This window comes from Oryctolagus cuniculus, chromosome 5 (assembly GCF_051225735.1).
Source record: "Oryctolagus cuniculus isolate XC-2025 breed Fujian yellow rabbit chromosome 5, ASM5122573v1, whole genome shotgun sequence".
Lineage (NCBI taxonomy): Eukaryota > Metazoa > Chordata > Mammalia > Lagomorpha > Leporidae > Oryctolagus > Oryctolagus cuniculus.
Genome location: NC_142871.1, coordinates 48,669,476 through 48,687,414, shown reverse-complemented (window position 1 = coordinate 48,687,414; position 17,939 = coordinate 48,669,476). Strand labels below are relative to the sequence as shown.

Below are 17,939 nucleotides of genomic sequence, written 5' to 3'. Positions count from 1 at the left end.
TTTCAGAAACCACAACTCAGGGGCCCTCTCAGGGGCACACTAGGTTAACCCTCCGCCTGCGGCACTGGCATCCCTATGGGCACCGGATTCTAGCCCAGCTATCTTCTGTGGCCTGGGAAAGCAGTAGAAGATGGCCCAGGTGCTTGGGCCCCTGCACCCACATGGGAGATCAGGAAGAAGCTCCTGGCTCCTGGCTCCTGGCTTCAGATTGGTGCAGCTCTGGCTGTTGTGGCCATTTGGGGAGTGAACCAACAGAAGGAAGACCTTTCTCTCTGTCTCTCTCTCTCTCACTATCGGTAACTCTACCTATCAAATAAATAAATAAAAATCTTTAAAAAAAAAAAAAAAGACGCCACAACTGAGATTCAATGCATAAACTCAGCACACACGTTTATTAGCTCTGTGATCTTTGGCAAGTAATTTCTCAGTGTATCCATGCCTCAATTTGTTGAAAAAAAAAAAAGTTCCTCCCTCTGTATAATAGCAGCTTCCTAGAGTTAAGTGAGAAGCTAGGTCAATTGTTGTGCATGAATCACTAAGAACGTTTTTTGGAATTCAGTAAGTAGCCAACTTGAGTGTTAAGTTATCTGGATGTACTAGGCTCTAGCTCTAATGATAGACAGCATGTGTCACCTTACTTCTCATTAAGTTGGAAAAATAAGAAATAGGCAGTGCCTCTCCTCTTGCCTGCTCAGAAAGCACCCCAAGCTGCTACAGCACAAAGCTACCCCGGGGTGATAGCCAAATATTCCTATAAGAAAACTTCACAATCTTTTGCTCCACCTAGAAGATGGAATCAAAATTATTCACAGGTGTCAGGTGTTTGACACAGTGGCTAAGTCACTGCACCTTGGAAGACCACATCTCATACCAAAGTACCTGGTTCAACTCCTGGCTCCCCTATTCCTGATCTAGCTTCTTGCTAATGCACTCTCTGGGAAGCAGTGGAAGATAGCTCAAATACTTGGGTCCCTGACATTCACATTAGAGACTCAGATGAGATTTTGAGCTCTTGGCTTTACAGGTATTTTGAGCTCTTGGGTATTGCAGGTATTTGGGGAGTGAATCACTAGATAGAAGATTCTCTCTCTCTCTCTCTCTCTCTCTCTCTGTGTGTGTGTGTGTGTGTGTGCCTTTCAAATAAAATGAAAATAAAATTTAGAGCAGCCCAAGATGACTGACTTCATATATTATGTATCTGATGGGCTAAATTCATCACTCATGCATCCCTAAAGGAATTCAATGAAGCACTCAGTAACATCCAACCACTGCTTAATAATGCTAATCTCCTCAGAGAAGAGGCAACACATGCATTTCCCCAGTAAAACATGGATCAGTTCATACCTGTGAAGACGGAAGGATATGAAGATCAGGTCTAATTACATAGCATGGTAACCTGGTAAATAGCAGATTTTTAGATACAGAAAGAAACAAATGACTCCCAGCCAGTGGAAGGGGGTGGGGGTTTGAATTTTTTTTTTTTTTTTTTTTTTTGACAGGCAGAGTGGACAGTGTGAGAGAGAGACAGAGAGAAAGGTCTTCCTTTGCCATTGGTTCACCCTCCAATGGCTACCGCCGCAGCCGCAGCACCGCAGCGCACCACGCTGATCCGATGGCAGGAGCCAGGTGCTTCTCCTGGTCTCTCATGGGGTGCAGGGCCCAAGCACTTGGGCCATCCTCCACTGCACTCCCTGGCCACAGCAGAGAGCTGGCCTGGAAGAGGGGCAACCAGGACAGAATCCGGCGCCCCAACCGGGACCAGAACCCGGTGTGCCAGCGCCGCAAGGCGGAGGATTAACCTAGTGAGCCATAGCGCCGGCCGGGGTTTGAATTTTAAAGAGTCCTGTGACAGTGCTTTAAGAGCCCATGTAAAAGATCATCATTGCAATAGCTTCTGTATTGCTTATGCTAAAACTATAGGTCAGCAACAGACTACTAATGCATGTGTTGAGAGTCATCAGTTTCAGCCTAAAACTGCTGGAATGGTCATTGGAAATCTCGGTGGATATTTACTATCACACCACCTACACCCTAAGTTTGTGGAGTGTTTAAGATTCAGGTTCACTATTATGAAGATGGCAACATTTAGTTGGTTAGTTGTAAAGATGTACAAGATTCAATAATTATGTAAAATGAAGTCCAAACTGCCAAGGAATTTATTAAAATCAAACAGAATGCAGAAAATGAGTATCAGATAGCAATTGTTGAAAACTATCAAATTATGTTCAACATCACATTGAAGGCTTTACATGAGCAACTTCCAGTTACCTGAACCAAAGTCCACTGTAATGAGACACTCAGCTAAAAGATTGGCAAAGAAATGCAGTATGCTTAAAGGCTGACTAGGTTCTTCAATACATAGCAAGTAAAGGATTCAATGTGTGGTCAAAAATAAGCGATTTATAAACAAGAGTGATATTTTGCTAGGGCTTTCAAAGTAAATAGTTTTTGAAGTACTGTTGAACCTACAGCATTGCCTTGATTTCTTTTGTGCTCTCTGCCTTTTAATTTTCTGTTATCACAATATCTACTTGTAAATCTCATTTTTGCTATGTTTCGTGTTGGAGAGAATTTATCATGGGGTCATTTTACTGTTTGGAAAATGTTCTTAGCCATGAAGCCCTATTTCTGATTTAGACAGATAATACATTCTGTACTTTTTTACCTCTGTCCTTCAAAGCACTCTGGTACTTTAATGGTTTTTACTGATATATCAATAGCTATAGAGGTTATGCTACAAATGGGAGACACATTCATCCTCCTCCTTCTACTGCTTTGATCATTATAACATCTCATAATGGTAGTTTTCAAAAGTTTGGATTTAGGTTTTTCAGGCCCGTTTTGAAGGACAAAGGAGGTTTTTCTGGAAATTCCATTATAGCTAGCTTCTCTGGGGAATTTTTTTTAATCCAAAGACTTGAACCACATTCCCTGCATTGCAGGAGTCTGTGGTTACTACCGTTCTTTTTCTCTGCCATGTTTGTGTCTCTCATTCATGATAAATGAGGAGTACTAATAAGGAAGAGTTTGTAAAGCAGAAGTAGTTTACTGGGAGAAAAAAAGTAGAGAGTAAATAAGAGGGACAAATAAAATAAAACAGAAAAACAAAACAAAACAAAACAAAAGTGAGATAAAGCTCCTGAGTCTGTGGAGAGAGGGCCCTGAAGATGGGAGCCATTGAGAGCTGATTGCCTAGGGGTATTTATAGACTCTAAAAGGGCAAGTCCCTGAGATTAGTTCAGAAGAGAGATGGTCTTGATTGGTTAATTGGGTGAATGTTCCAATCAAGACTCAACAGACAACAGAAAACGCATGAAAATTTTCCCCAAGACACACAAAATTCTCATTACCTAGATCAGATACAACAGGACAGAAAACTGTGACTATAAGGACCAGCACATGACATCAATATGTTTCACAGAAGCCGGTTGCTTTACTTCCCAGGTTCTCTGAGACTCATCTTCAGGTGATGAAGAGGCGACCCAAAGCCCCAGTCTACCAAGTCGGGAGTCTCTATCACTGGCGCAGGAACATGTTGGCTGTTTTCCTCTGCCCTCACTGTCTCCTCTTCATCTAGTACCATTGTAATACAAGCATCTGCATCTGCATTTTTAGATTTTTACCCATTTATTTTTATTTTCAAATTCAAGAACTGTTGGTCTACTATGGATATAACAGAGTATAAAACTTGAAAATGCAGATGTTGAAGGAATGGTAGTGTCTTGTGCTTTAATACTTTGTGACAGGATTGTTTCATGAGCAAATTAATCAACTATGTAAATCACAAATATGAAAAATGAATGAAAGTGGAAAGGATAACTTCCAGTCAGTATCTTTCTATTGTGACCTATTATTTAAGGGAATACTAGTAATTTCTTCTAAATAGGATGTACTATTTGTTTCAAATCACTTTTCTTCAATCCTGCATGCCAAGAACTCAAATGAAACTGTGATATAACAACCCTTCCCAGGCATCTTGTCAGGTATGTATTTGATCCCGGAACACATAGTTCACATAAATATGATATGACAATTGATAATGGAGGATTCATTTACATTGTTTAAACTTCTGTAACAAGGCCTTAAGGGAAGGTCGATTCTTTAAGAAACCAAGTAGCAGGGCTGGCGCAGTGGAGTAGCGGATAAAGCCAGGAGCCAGGAGTTTCTTCCAGGTCTCCCACACGGGGGCAGGGGCCTGCAGTGCTGGCATCCCATATGGGCACCAGCTAGAGTCCCGGCTGCTCCACTTCCAATCTAGCTCTCTGCTATGGCCTTGGAAAGCAGTAGAAGATGGCCCAAGTCCTCGTTCCCCTGCACCCACATGGGAGACCCAGAAGAAGCTCCTGGCTCCTGGCTTTGGAGCGGCACAGCTCTGGCCGTTGTAGCCATCTGGGGAGTGAACCAGTGGATGGAAGACCTCTCTCTTTCTTTCTGCCTCTCCTCTCTGTGTGTAACTCTGACTTTCAAGTAAATAAATAAATCTTAAAAAAAAAAAAAAAAGAAACCAAGTAGTGCCTTCCTGTCTCTAAATACATACAAATACATAAAAAAATTGTTTTTTTTTCTTTTTTTAAGATTTATTTATTTATTTAAAAGGCAGAGTTACAGAAAGGCAGAGGAAGAGAGAGAGAGAGAGAGGTCTTCCATCCCCTGGTTCACTCCCCAGATGGATGCAATGGCCAGAGCTGAGCTGATCTGAAGCTAGGAGCCAGGAGCTTCTTCCAAGTCTCCCACATGGATGCAGGGGCCAAGGACTTAGGCCATCTTCTATTGCTTTCCCAGGCCATAGCAGAGAGCTGAATCAGAAGTGGAGCAAAACAAAAAAATAAAAATTTAAAAATGGGGCCAGCGCTGTGGCTCACTTGGTTAATCCTCTGCCTGCAGCACCGGTATCCCATATGGGCACCGGGTTCTAGCCCCGGTTGCTCCTCTTTCAGTCCAGCTCTTTGCTGTGACCCGGGAAGGCAGTGGAGGATAGCCCAAGTGCTTGGGCCTTGCACCCGCAGGGGAGACCAGGAAGAAGCACCTGGCTCCTGGCTTCAGATTGGTGCAGCACTGACAGTGCAGCCATTTTGGGGAGTGAACCAACAGAAGGAAGACCTTTATCTTTGTCTCTCTCTCTGTCTATAACTCTACCTGTCAAATAAATAAATAAAAGAAGTGGGGCAGCTGGGATTCAAACCCCCTATGCCACAGCGCCGGCCCCTAAGTATTGTTTTTACTCAGAAATATAGTCAAACAAGAGCTAGTTCCTAAGAGGCCATTGCATTTTTTTGTTATTCATACTATTTTCTGTATCAGGAAGTCCAATACCTATTTTGTTCTTAAAAATAGAAAAAGAAAAAAGAAACAGGGGGCTAGCTCTGTGGCATAGTGAGTAAAGCTGCCACCTACAGTGTCGGCATCCCATATGGGCACCGGTATGAGTCCCAGCTGCCCCACTTCCATTCCAGCTCTCTACTATGGCCTGTGAAACAGTAGAAGATGACCCAACTCCTTGGGCCCCTGCACCCGTGTGGGAGACCTGGAAGAAACTCCTGGTTCCTGGCTTCAAATCAACTCAGCTCTGAATGTTGTGACCATTTAAGAAGTGAACCAGCTAATGGAAGACCTCTCTCTGTCTCGCCTCTTCCTCTGCCTCTCTGTAAATCTACCTTTTAAATAATTAATCTTTAAAAAAATTAAGAAAATTTTCCATAAATGAATTTGTAGAAAATAAACTGGATATATCAAATACATAAAGCTTTTTTTTAACTTTTATTTAATGAATATAAATTTCCAAAGTACAGCTTATGGATTACAATGGCTTCCCCCCCATAACGTCCCTCCCACCCGCAACCCTCCCCTTTCCCACTCCCTCTCCCCTTCCATTCACATCAAGATTCATTTTCGATTCTCTTTATATACAGAAGATCAGTTTAGCATACATTAAGTAAAGATTTCAACAGTTTGCACCCACACAGAAACATAAAGTGAAAAATACTGTTTGAGTACTAGTTATAGCATTAAATCTCAATGTACAGCACACTAAGGACAGAGATCCTACATGAGGAGTAAGTGCACAGTGACTCCTGTTGTTGACCTAACAAATTGACACTCTTGTTGATGGCATCAGTAATCACCCTAGGCTCTTGTCATGAGCTGCCAAGGCTATGGAAGTCCCCTGAGTTCACCGACTCTGATCATATTTAGACAAGGCCATGGTCAAAGTGGAAGTTCTCTCCTCCCTTCAGAGAAAGGTACCTCCTTCTTTGATGACCCGTTCATAAAGCTTTTATTTATATATATTTAAGCAATAATAGGACATAGTATTTCTGAAAAGTGCAGAAAAATATTTTGTAAATTATTTTTTTAAGGGACAGATTTATTGTTGGGTGGGGGAAGCCTGAGAGGCCAGGGGCAGAGGGCAAGAGAGTAAGAGAGGGATCAGGAGAGAGAGCACATGTGCTAGATCAGGTCCTGTTATACCTTTGCCAGAGGGCAGGGAAGTAGGAGCAGCAAATCCCATTAGGGTGGGGTGGAGTTGACACCTGTGGTTGGGCCAGGGCTCTTAGGACCAAAACTTACTGTGCAAGGTGCCCATGGGGGCCAGAGCCTAAGATGGTGTCCAGGGCATAGATGGTGCCACAGATAAGACCATTTTACTAACACCCCCCCTTTTATATAAAGTAAGTGTTATATGGGATTGTATCAGCCCCAAAAGTCCAGGAGGGGTGGAGGGACGATGATCTCTCTTTAGAGCTAATTCCTGCTGACTTGGAGCAATGAGTTACTCTCTGCTGTCATGGAGCAATGTCTCAAGCTGCTGTTTCCTAAGTGGGGAGCCCAGCATATCCCTGTAGTAGCATTTGGTTGACTGCCTGCTTTAGTTCATTTCATTATCACCTCCTGTAAACACTTAAACAGACAAGATAGCATAAAAGCCAGGGTGAGAATAGCAGCCAGTGGTCCTAAGAGTGGCATTAACCAAGTAATGAGAGGATTTCATAGAGGAGAGGAAATGAGGGGGGTCTCTGGACCCTTGTGTATACTTTGATGTATGTGGTTTGAAGCTGATTCCAACCAAGACTGGGAGAAAGATCGCTCATCTCCTGCATGTAGAGGGGTTTGTCTGTAGAGAAATTCTCTACAGGGGTGGGGGAGGACCATCAATACACATGGACTGGCAGTAGAGCCATTGATGTAAGAGTAGAGGCCCCAGGTGGGCTAGACAGGGTCTGGAATAAAAGACAGAGTCATTATTAGAGGACCTAAGAAAGTTGGTGTCTAAACCACAACTAAGTTTTCCAATTGAAAGGCCAATAAAAACTGACAGAAGGGGCCTGATAATAATCAGGTGGGCTTTAAGGCCTTGCCAGTTATGAGTCCCAGGCCTATTTATCTCGTCACATGTGGTACATGAGGGACGTGTAAACCTCATTAGAGAACACATCCTGTTGACTTCCGTTACCTGCTTGGCCTGGGAAGAGAGCTGGTCAGGTAAATCCAGGTTGCATCTCTAACAGAAAATTTACTGTTTTGCCTGCAATGTTGCTGATTCTACTTGGCTTTCACCTCAGCACTGGTGGTCACTTTGGAAGCTGGGCCAAGTGAGGGGCTTTTCAGCTTACAGCCAACAAGATCTGTGGCTCTGACCTGAAGTGCTTCAACTCCAGGGCAGTTCCATTTCCAGTGATCCAACTCTTTGCTGGCAGAGCTGCCAGGACTCTTCATAAGTTGACTTCTGCTGAAGCCCTGGCTTTCCATATAAACCAATGCAGTGCACTGGCCTGTTAGGTCTTCTTGATGGCAGATCAATGTGTAGAGCACCCTTAATTGGCCTGCCACCTATCCTTACATTGCTTCTTATGACTGAATTGGATTCTGCTATACATGAGCATATCCTCTTTATACACAATGACTGATAGAATTGCTGACATTCGTTTGGCTCTTCATATTCTTTCAACAAAGAATAATTAACATATTCTAATCACTACAAAAAATCTGTTCACTGACCCATAGTAATTTAAAAGTTTTCTTACCTTCCTAATTTTAAAAAAATTCACTTAGGGGTTATTTTTTAATCCCTTCAACAATTTATAGGTAGCTGGATGAATGAACAAATGAATCATCATGTCAATCAATAGATTTCATTTTTGGCTCCTATAGAAAAACAGTACCCTCATGGAGTAAATCAGACTGACAACTGATTTCATAAGAGACCCATTAAACAAGACAGTGTACCTGAAAGCACCTTAAAAATGATGCCTGGAATGTCATAAGAATTTAAGTCAAGTTACCAAGATTTCGCTCTGACTGCAGAACACCTCTCAATTGCTTATCGTAACATATGTAAAATTATGGAAATTAGAAAGAAAATATTCAGAACAAAAACTCTCCCATAAAATAAACACTCCAAAGTATTTGTTTTTATGAAAAAATTCTTTGAACTAATTGTTGTAATACATTTTTCTCAGTGTGTTTCCTATACATTTTTACTTACATATTATATCTTAGTCTGCCTTTATGGCTTTATATTATAAAATGTTCTTTTCTCATAATCACTAAAACTACTTGAAATTATGATTCTAATGGTTAATATATTTATATTCCTTAATTTGCAATTCTCCTGTTGAAGTTTTTTTGTTATTTGAGTTTTTGAAGCATTACAACTAAAATTATTGAAAACATTTGAGTGTAAATATTTGCATCTATTCTTTTTCTTTTTATTTGACAGAGTTAGAAAGTGAGGGAGAGAGACAGAAAGGTCTTCCTTCTGTTGGTTCACCTCCCAAATGGCCACAACGGCCAGAGCTACGCCGATCTGAAACCAGGAGCCAGGTGCTTCCTCCTGGTCTCCCATGCAGGTGCAGTGGCCCAAGCACTTTGGCCATCCTCAACTGCCCTCCCAGGCCACAGCAGAGAGCTGGACTGGAAGAGGAGCAACCAGGACTAGAACCTGGCGCCCATATGGGATGCCGGTGCCACAGGTGGAGGATTAACCAAGTGAGCCACGGCACCGGCTGCATCTATTCTTTATAACGTTGATTTTTAATTGTTATTAAAAGGTGAAATCATACAGTGAATATTGTTGATTTTTACTGACTGGACATCATTTCTCCTCATTTTTTTTTTAAGATTCTATCTATTTGAGAGGCAGAGTTACAGAAAGAGGGAGAGACAGAGAGAAAGGTCTTTCATTCTCTGGTTTACTCCCCAAATGGCTGCAACATCCAATCTGAAGCCAGAAGCCAGGAACTTCTTCTGGGCCTCTTAGGCAGGTGCAGGGGCCCAAGCATTTGGGCCGTTTTCCACTACTTTCCCAGAACATTTCAGAGAGCTGTATTGGAAGAGGAGCAGCTAGGACACAAACCAGCACCCATTTGTGATGTCAGTGCCGTAGGCAGAGGCTTAACCTACTATGCCACAGCACCCCCTCACCTTTGAAAGTCATCCTGTATTCCAAGTAGTATAGATAAAGCCAGCTCCTTCCATCATTCCAAGGTGTGGGGAGGAACCAAGCATCGACAATCAGGGAATTCTACCCTTCTGGCTGAAATGACTGCTTTGGGACTGAATACAGGACCTAATTCATGCAAGAAGACTCACTCTTGGCCCTTTTCAAGAACTAATGTGGAAAAGTCATCTCCTTCCATTGGGGATCTCTACTGGTATTATATAAGCCTAAGAGCAAAAAAAAAAAAAAAAAAAAAAGCAGAAGTTAGAGATGAAGAAGAGGAATATTTCTAATAGTAAGGTATCAGTAGCAGGAGAGACAAGATTGTAGAATAGGGAGGGAGCTTACTGCTCTTTTGTAGGAGAAGATTGTTTGTTTGTTTGTTTTTTTGTTTGTTTGTTTTTTAAAAAGCCCAGAGAGAGTGCAACCTCAAGAAAGAGTTAGGGAGAAAATGGCAGAGGAAATTCCATGCCATAGACACCGTGGATCTGTATGGATGGTGTAGATGCACACACCTCAGGACCCCAGCAGCCGAGAACCTCAGCACCAGCTTTGGACGTAAGGTGAGACCAAACTGCAGTAGCCCAAGCCACTGGTGATAACGCAGGAGGAGGAGCTTGGCATGAGTCTGGCTTGGAACCCTGTGGGGGACAGTATGCCTGATAATCTACAGGGAAAAAAATGGGGCATTTTTCTCTCTCCCTGACCACCTGGCACTGGCATCCTATAACTAGCTGAGAGGGGGTGGGCACTGTTTTGGATATATGTAACTGATGCACCAGCTCATGTCCATGCACCCAGCAACCAGCCAAGAGGAGACACCTGAGTCAGACTGGGAGCATTGACAAGGGGATAGTTGCTTGTGACTGTGGGAGACTTGTGTCCCAGGACTATGAAAACACTGTGGCTGCATGGGAGAGAGCAGAGTGTGGCTGGGCCTTTGAGCAGGCACTGTGGGCAGCTCCACATGTTCAGCACTCCCTGATTTCCTGATGAGGGTCATTGCTGCAGGATCTGTGCTCACACTAAAGACTGCACAGATCCTTCTTGTGGTCTTTCTGGCAGCATAAAATAATACTATAGCTTTTGGGGCTAGAGACCAGGCATTGGTCACTTTGGAGGAGAGGAGGTGAGCATGAGACTATGCCAATAGAGCAGATTAAACCTCCTCTCTGATTAAAAAAAAGGGTGGGGGCGGATTTACCACAGCCAATTTTGGTGTTACCTTGAACCCTTCCCTCATCCTGGAGCACTGAACAGAGCTCTCTGGCCACACGCAGCACAAACTTTAGGGTATTCACTAAGAGAGCAGACATTCCACTAGATAAAATCCGTCACTGGGAACAACAACAACAACAACAACAACAAGTATCTCCACAAATGCCTAAAAATAAATGCACCAATTCAAGAAATAAGAATTAGGAAGAAAACATGATGCCTTTAAAGGACACAACATTTTAACATTAGAATGTAAAAATAAAAAGATTACTTAGAAATAATCAGAAGCAAATCCATGAACTAAAGAAATCCATATATGACATGAATGAACATTTTTCCCATGAATTTAAGATTTTAAAGAGAAATCAAAATGAAATATTGGAAAGGAAGAATTCAATACATCAAATAAAAAATGCAATGGAAAGCCTTAACAACAGACTCAGTGAGGCAGAAGAAAGAATATCCAAATTAGAAGACAAATCTTTGGAAATTTTACAGTCAGACCAAAAACAAGAAGAAATTAAAAAACTAAAAACACTGTTGGAGATCTATAGGATACTATCTGATAACTCAATATACAAGTCTTTGGAGTTCCTGAAGGCATGGAAAGAGAGAACGGATTAGAAAGCCTTTTTAGTGAAATTATTACAGCAAACTCCCCTAATTTGGAGAAAGAAAGGGACATCCAAGTACAGGAAGAACATATAACTCATAATAGACATGACCAGAAAAGATCCTTCACCACGACACATTATAGTCAAATTCTCAACAGTAAAATATAGAGAAAAGATTCTAAAACGCACATTAGAGAAACACCAGATTCCTTTCAAAGGCTCTCCAATTAGACTCACAGCAGACTTCTCATCAGAAACTCTACAGACTAGGAGAGAATGGCAAGATATATTCCAAGTTTTAAGAGAAAAAACTGTCAACCCAGAATACTGTACACTGCAAAGGTCTCATTTATGAATGGAGGTGAAATAAAGATCTTCCATAGCAAATAGAAATTGAAAGAATTTGTCACCACCCATCCAGCCTTACAAAAGATGCTTAAGAATGTGCTATGCACAGAAATGCAGAAACATGATATCACTGTGAAAGAAGATGAAGGCAGAAAATCTCCCAGTAAAAGTACAAAGGAGGGGCTGGTGCAGTGGCACAGCAGGTTAATGCCCTGACCTGGGGTTCCAGCATCCCATATGGGCACCAGTTTGAGACCCGGCTGCTCCACTTCCAATCTAGCTCTCTGCTGTGGCCTGGGAAAGCAGTGGAGGATGGCCCATATGGGAGACCCAGAGGAGGCTCCTGTCTACTGGCTTCAGATTGGCGCAGCTCCGGCCATTGCGGCCAATTGGGGAGTGAGCCATTGGATGGAAGACTCTCTCTCTTTCTCTCTCTCTTTCTCTCTCCCACTCCTCTCTCTGTGTAACTCTGACTTTCAAACATAAATAAATCTTTTAAAAAATACAAAGGAAATCCACAGTAAACAATAGGAATATTTATGTAAAAACAGCAGGGCCAAGTCGTTACTTATCAATAGTCACCTTGAATGTAAATGGCCTCAACTCTCCACTTAGAAGATAACAAAGTGGCTGAATAGATTAAAAAACAAGATCCATCTATTTTTTGCTTACAAGAAACACATCTCACCAACAAAGATGCATGCAGACTGAAAGTGAAAGTTGGAAAAAGATAGTCCATGCTAGCAGAAACCAAAACAGAGCTAGTGTAGCCATCCTAAAATCAGACAAAATAGACTTTAACACAAAAATGGTTAAAAGAGACAAAAAAGGGCATTATGCAATAATTAAGGGATCAATTCAACAAGATGTGACCATAATAAATACACCTAATTACAGGGCACCTGTAATTAAAAGAAATGTTAATGATGTAAAGGGAGACATAGACTCCCATACATTAGTAATGGGGGACTTCAATATCCCACTTTCAGCAATGGACAGATCAACCAGACAGAAAATCAGCAAGGAAACAACTGTTAATCGACACTATAGACCAAATGGACCTAACAGATATTTACAGAACTTTTCATCCTACAATTGCAGAATACACATACTTATCACTATATCATGGAACTTTCCCTAGGATTGACCACATGCTAGGCCATAAAGCAAGTCTTAGCAGATTCAAAAAAATCAAAATCATACAATCTATCTTCTTGGGCCACAATGGATTGTAGCTGGAATTCAACAACTCAAGAATCTCTAGAACATATACAAACACATAAAGACTGAACAATGTGCTCCTGAATGAACAGTGGGTCATAGAAGAAATCAAAAGAGAAATCAAAAAACTGTTGAGGAACAGTTTTTTTTTTTCATACTATGTGTTGAACTCTTTACTTAGTATAGAGTCAATCTTCTGTGCATCATGTTAATTGAAAATAAACTTTAAATAAATAATGAATGGGAATAGCAGAGGGAGGAGGAAGGGTGGGAGGGTGGATATGGTGGTAAGAATCTCTGTGTTCCTAAAATTGTATTTACGAAATACATGAAGTTTGTAGACCTTAAATAAAAGATTTCTGGGGGGGGAAATAAAACACACACACACACACACACACACACAAAATAAATAAAAAAAAATCAGTAACAGTATCCATCCTTAAACCAAGATACAATAACTCTCTTTATGGCCTAAACTATGTGAGATAGGTGATTCTGTCATTTTAACATTTCAGAGAACAGATTGATAAAAACAGTGTGTGCAACAGGTTGGGAAAGCATTTGGCATAGCAGCTGAGATGCCCGTCTCCCATATCAGAGTGCCTGGGTAAAGAGCCTAGCTCTGGTGGCTCCTGACTCCAGTTTCCTGTTGATGCAGACCTTGGGAGGAAGCAGAAATGGCTCAGGTGATGGTGATCCTGCCTATTCACATAGGAGAGTTGGATTGAATTCCCAGCTCCTGACTTTGACCTGACCCAGGTTTGGCTTTTTTGGATATTTGAAGGGTATATCAATGGATGAGAGCCCTTTGTCTGTCTCTCTCTCTGCCTCTCAACTTAAAAGAAAATCATAACTTATATACACAACAATACTGAATCAGGTATTATTATACCATTATCAATGTTATATATTGCTATTTGCATCTCTACTAATTTCATAGGAATATATTATTTCATTTTATTCTGTATTTCTTAAATAACTAATAGTGGTAATTTTTAAAATGTGTTGTCATTTTGGTTCTGTTAATATACTTTTTCTTTCTTTATTATTATTAATGTTGTCTTAGGCCATCTGAATTAGTTTTCTACCAGGCTTTTTAAAAATTTTTATTTCCATACATGTTACAGATATTTTTATTCTATTGCTTGACTTTTATGTATGTATGATCTATTTTTGTACCTTGGAAAATTTCTCTAAATCAAACTTGTGGAAGAGAGAGCTACTAAAGCAAATATGTTCTGTCTAAATTCTTATTTAGCTTACTTAGTGGAAATTGTAGCTTTCCGTTTACATAACAGTAAGCATGGTATCTCTTTTTTAAATATTCTCTGAGTGTCATTTCTAATAAAAACAAACACTGCTGTTGTATATGTTCATGATATTCTTAAGTATTTCCTATTCTGCCTACACTTACCATAAGGAATTTATCAGAGGCATTAATGGAATTCTCAAGGGAAGACAGTTTAAATGATGAAAAGGCTATTAACACCATTTTTATTAAGTCCTTAAAATTATAGCAACAGGATTATAAAACTTCTTCTAAAAGCCAAAGACGATGAGTGCCTTCAGACTGAGGGGAACTTAATTGAATCCTCATAGCTCATTTTATCTAAGCTACTAGTACAGCAACAAGTTCTCCCAAAATACAATCTTGTCTAACATGTATGTGCCACACTACTCAAAAAAGAGCAGCAAAACTATCCAACAGAGGTTACTATCATCTTTGTGGAAGTGGATTAAATGCTTTTCAACAAATGCTTATAGCCTTCTTTAGATAAGCAGCAGCTATAATATTTGGTTATGTACAGTATGTGTTATGACAAAGCAGATATAAATTTCATGATAATACTAATATGTCACTGCAAACTGTTTAAAAGAGCCATTATTTATCTCCTTTACTATTCGATGTGAACAATGCACTATTTTTTCTGTTACAGAAGAACAAGATTCTGCTCCACAGGATTTTATTTTTTTATTAGTGAAGTGATTGTGCTTTAAAGGGAAAATTATAAGTACACTGAGTTGGTTTTTTGGTCTTTATCATCTGCTGGGATGTAAATCTCTGAGGTCAATGACTTCACAAAGTTCTCAGCATTGTGTCTATAGTGCAACACAGTGCTTGGACCCTGACAGGCAGCAATAAATATTTATTTCAATAAATAAATGAACAAAGGAATAAAACCAGCTCCTTCTTGCTTTTGTTGAAAAAAATGGTACCTGTTAGACTGGATTATCATTCAATGTCATTTTGGCTTTGATATTAATATGTAATTATTATTATAATAAAATTGAATAAGTTAAATTCTATTGAATTCTTCTCATATGAGAGGTACTATATTAAACACTTCATCCTCATTATCTTAATCCTTACAACCAATTTGAGGCAGATGCTATCATCCCATTTTTTAAAAATGACAAAACCAAAGAAATTTCCCAACTATGCAAAAAGGCAGGGACTTTCCTTGCAACCTCCCATGCTCCTGCCCCCTTTTTGCTACTTCAGTTACTTGTCCAAGGCCACATTGCAATTTAACGAAACAGCCAGGATTACAATTGTTTTCCAGATTATCCGGTGAAAACAGTTTCCTTAACGTCAGAGAGACTTTGATGTGCTTCAGAATCACTTGCAGAATTTTTTTTTTCCATTTGAGAGGTAGAGAGAGGGAGAGAGAGCGAGCTTATCTACTAGTTCACTCCCCAGATGGCAACAAAGACTGGGATTTGGCCAGGAATGAGGCTAGGAGCCTGGAACACAATTCATGTAACCCATGTTAAGTGGCAGGAGGCCAACTACTTGAACCATCACTACTGCCTCCCAAGGTTTGCACTGACACAAACTCAACAGAATCAAACCCAGGCATTCCGGCATAGGATGTGGGCATCTTGACCACTGTACTGAATGCTTGCTCCCCTCTACAGATATTTTCAGAAAAAATAGATCCCTATCAGAGTACCTGGGTCAGAGTCCCTGCTGTACTTCCAATTCCAGCTCCCTATTAGTGTGCACTCTAGAAGGCAGTAGGTAATAGCTCAAGAACTTGAGTTCCTGCCATGCACATGGGAGATCTGGATTGAGTTTCAAGCTCCCAGCTTCAAACTTGCTCAGCTCCAGCTGTTGGGAACATATGAGGAGTGAACCAGTAAATGAAATCTCTCTGTGTGTCTGTCATTCTCTCTCTCTCTCTTTCTCTCAACTTCTCTTTCAAAAAAAAAAAACAAAAAAAAACAAAAAAACAAACCCAGAGGTTTGTAATTTGCTCCCACTCCAATATTCAGATTCATTATACTGCTAGTGGATTCCAATCATCTGCATTTAAAATAAGCTCTCCTGGCAGGCATTTGGTCTAATGGCTAAGATACCCACAAGACATATTGGAATGCCCAGATTTTAGCCCCAGCTCTGCTCCCAATTCTAGCTTGCTGGAATAACTGGATTCCTGCTATCCATATGGGAAACTTGGATTGAGTCACCAGCTGTGGCAGAGCCCAGCCCCAGTCATTACAGGTATTCAGGGAACCAGTAGATGGGAACCACCCCCCCCTCCACCTCTCAAACAAATACATAAAATTTAAAAATAAGTTCACCAATTAAATATCACATTTTGCTGATTTTTTTGTTGTTACATAGTTAACCCATAAATAAAGTATAGACTAATGATGTCTCAAATGCTGGTCTCTCAATTCCTTCAGTCTTCTGATTGCAGACTTCATTGTAATGGTGGAAGTAGTGTTGTATATGTAGGCCCCACCAGTTACTGTTTTCATGCAGGAACCACATTGCCAGATCCCCATAACTTGTCTTGTCATCTTGGTTTTGCCACAGAAGGAGTAAGTATACTTGGCATGTTGGCTGATTTCAATTATCTTCACCATTTTCCAGAGGGAGGTGCCATGGCTGGTCCTCTGTTTACCAATGATTGTAACCTTCTTGGTGCATTTAGCCATATCACCACCATCTAGGTCTGAGTCCAGAGAGTCTGCCACTTTTGGCATCCACAATTACAGAGCAACTAGTCCATAAAAATTGGAAAGGATTCCAATGACAAATGAATAATGTTCAGACTAAAATTTTTAAATGTATTTGTTTATTTTCTTTTTATTTGAAAGGTGGGGGTTGGGGGAGAGATTTCATTGCCTGCTTTACTCCCTAAATGCTTGCAGCAGACAGTGCAGGGCCAGGCCAAAGTCAGGAACCCAAAACTCCATGCAGGTCACCTGTGTGAGTGGCAGGGACCCTAGTACTTATACTATCACCTGCCGCCTCAAAGGATGCACAAAACAGCAAGCTGGATTGGAAGTGGAGTAGCTGGAACTTGAACCAGGCATTCCAATATGGCACGCAGGCATCCTAAGCAGCAATTTCAGCCACTGCATCAAATGTCTGCCCCTGGACTAAGATTTTAATGGTAATGGTGTTTTTCATTGTGCAGCAGGGACTGCTGTTTCATGATCATGATCTGTGCCTATTGATGGAAAGCTTTAATACATAAGTAAAATTGTAGACTTGAAGGCTTCAGTTTTTGTCACAGTTTGGCTATTAGAGGGTGTCAATGTTGACAACATGTTCTTGTACCTTGAAAACATAAAAGAACAAATTTAGGAACTAAATACTACACTAAAATAACACCTGCTATGGCAGTATTTTTCCTCTTAAATTTATGACTATTAACTTTCTGAATGGCTTTACTATCAGTCTTAAAGCTTTGGAAATTAGCATGGTAACCAACAACTACCTTCACATAGGTCAATTACACTCCTGAAAATTTCAGTAAATATCAAGGTTAGGAAAGCAGAAAAGCAGGTGTTAAGAACAAATGGTTTCTGTCCACTGACATTGGTTTCCTAAATGATAGCCCTCAAAATCATGTATTATTTGGGTAAACATGTTGTCTTTTAAAGCAAGTTGCCCTGTGATTTGATTTTATGTTTGTGAACTTGAAAGAAATACCTTCCTAGCCAACAAACCTAATTCACCATGTGGGAAATAATTAAGAGACTGGAGCAAAATTCAATCAAAACCCGTGTGTATCTATAAATATGAGAAAGAAGCAGAAGGAGAGGAAGAGGAAGAGAGGATAAGGAGAAGAAAAAGAAGAAAGAAT

General features: G+C 40.5%; 2 pseudogenes; one reads left to right on the top strand and one right to left on the bottom strand.

Moving 5' to 3' along the window:
- The first annotated feature begins 1,202 nt into the window (after positions 1-1,202).
- On the top strand, positions 1,203-2,335 carry LOC100343146 (F-actin-capping protein subunit alpha-1-like; annotated as a pseudogene).
- A 14,153-nt stretch (positions 2,336-16,488) lies between these two features.
- Positions 16,489-16,791, bottom strand: LOC100343405 (large ribosomal subunit protein eL43 pseudogene; annotated as a pseudogene).
- Positions 16,792-17,939: the final 1,148 nt, after the last annotated feature.